This window comes from Triticum dicoccoides, chromosome 6B (genome assembly GCF_002162155.2).
Source record: "Triticum dicoccoides isolate Atlit2015 ecotype Zavitan chromosome 6B, WEW_v2.0, whole genome shotgun sequence".
Taxonomy (NCBI): domain Eukaryota; kingdom Viridiplantae; phylum Streptophyta; class Magnoliopsida; order Poales; family Poaceae; genus Triticum; species Triticum dicoccoides.
The window spans coordinates 392,559,397-392,561,358 of record NC_041391.1 but is presented as its reverse complement, the minus strand read 5'-3'; positions in this window follow the sequence as shown (position 1 = coordinate 392,561,358).

Sequence of the window (1,962 nt, the reverse complement as noted above, 5' to 3'; positions counted from 1 at the left end):
TGAAACCGCCATAAACTTGGCGTGCCGGGCGGCCGAGGATCCCATTGTAAGGCAAGGGGATCTCGGCTACATCGAAAACAATCCTTTCCGTCCTGTGGTTCAGCTCGCCTCCGAATGTCACGGGAAGCGTGAGTTTTCCCTTTGGCTGGCTCCTCCCCGGATTAACCCCTTGGGACATACTCGTCTCCTTGAGGTCTCCATCGGGGATCTGCAGCCTTTTAACCACAACAGGAGAGATCAAGTTCAGGCCGGCCCCACCGTCAACCAACATCTTTGTCACCTTAAGGTTGCAGATTGTTGGCGAAACCAACAATGGCAAGCACCCGACCGCAGTCGTGCGGTCATGGTGGTCTTCGGTGTCGAAGATGATGGGCGTGCTGGACCATTTCAGGGGCTTCCTTGCATCGAATGATGGCTCCACCGCCGTGATCTCACGCGCCCACTGCTTGAGTTGGCGGTGGGACGTATGCAGCGAGGCGCCACCATCGATGCACATGGCCTCTGTGGCTTTCTGAAACTCGTGGTCACCGGACTCATCGTCCTCGTCATGATCATCATCTTCCTAATTCTTGTCGCGGCCCCAGGCGGGCCTCTCCTACTAATTATCCTTGGAGGCCGCCTTGTTTCTTGCCGGATCCCTCGACACCATCTGGGCCTTTCTCCTTGTCCCGCCTCTCATACTCGGCTTTCTGCTTCTCGGCTAGCAGCTCTACCTGCCGGTAGTTTTGGAGGTCATGGCCCTTGGTGCGGTGGATCTTGCAGTACTGCTTGTCGGAGCCTCCTGGCTTGTCGGTAGCCGCCAAGGCCCGGCAAGCGACACACCCGGCAACCTCCTTGTCGGGGTCGCGCGCCTTGGTCTTCTTGGTGGCGCCGGTGTTGTCAGATCCCTCAACGGCGAGCACGGCCTTGCCCTTGCGCTTCCTGTTACGGCGTCAGCCCTTCTTCACTGGGGTGGCGGTGTCGCCAGTGGAGTTGTTTTCCGTGCTGACATCTTCGCCGGGGTACTTCCTTCCCTCTTCAGCGCGAGCGCATTGGTCGGCCAGGACATAAAGCTCGGCCACATCCTTGACCTTGTTCATCGCCAGCTCTTCACGCATCTTGCGGTGCGCACATTCTGATGGAATGCACTGATCACGGCGGCGAGTTGAACATCCGGGTTATTGTATTGCACCCGGCTGAACCTTTGGATGTACTTGCGCAAGTTTTCTCCTTCCTTCTAGGGGATGATGTGTAAATCACTCGCCTGGCCATGATCTTGGTGACCTCCGGTAAAGGCGCCAACAAACTCATGGCACAGATCCGCCCAAGAAGAGATGGAATCCACTGGCAAGTGCATCAACCATGACATAACATTAGGCTTGAGTGCCAACGGGAAGTAGTTGGCAAGCACCTTATCATCGCGGGCCCTAGCAGCTTGCATCGTGATGGTGTAGATGCTGAGGAACTCTGACGGGTGAGTCTTGCCATTGTACTTCTCGCCAACGTCGAGCTTGAACGTATGGTGGGAGGACCATTGGAACTGCCGCAGCTCACGGGTGAAAGCTGGACAACCCACCTCATAGGGTAGGCCACCATAGCCTCCCGGCGTTGGGTGGTCCACAGCGGGCCCTTCCCTCCAGTCCGACTGGTGGCGCGCATCATGTTGGTGCTTGATCGTAGTTCGAGTGTCCTCATGAGCCCGCTCCTGGAGGACTTGACCCTGATCGTGCTTGGTTCGCGGGTCGGACGACGCGATGGAGATATCATCTCAAGCGTCGTCGCGACGGACCGACGCCCGGGGTGGCCGGGATGGAGGTGGGGAGTACACCATGGCCGCGTCGCCTCCGGCATGGCCTCCGCTTGCATGCGGTGGTCCGGCGGAGCTACGGCCCACGGGTCCTGCCGGCCGCAACTCATCGTTGTTGGCGATGCCGACGAGGCTCCGGACGGTGGCCCTCCATTCGTCGAGCTTCTCCGCGGCGG